The following is a 253-nucleotide window of genomic DNA, read 5'->3' on the forward strand; positions in this document are numbered from 1 at the left end:
GGCGTGGACGGCGAGCAAGCAGCGAGGCGGGGCACGACGCCGCAAACGAGATCAGGTGCGTGGACAATTGAGTAATCCCCACTCAGGATGTAAAAGCGCGACAGCCGAGAACAACGGGGGAGAAGGAGTTGGAGAGCCAGCAGTGGATGCAGAACGGAAGCGACCGAGAGCGAGACACAGAAGACGCGGCCGGCTGAAAAGCGACCGGGAGAACGAGCAGTGGAAGAGGAAGGAGCTGGAAAGCGACCCGACC

The sequence above is a fragment of the Nerophis lumbriciformis genome, linkage group LG21 (genome assembly GCF_033978685.3).
Source record: "Nerophis lumbriciformis linkage group LG21, RoL_Nlum_v2.1, whole genome shotgun sequence".
NCBI classification, from domain to species: Eukaryota; Metazoa; Chordata; class Actinopteri; order Syngnathiformes; family Syngnathidae; genus Nerophis; species Nerophis lumbriciformis.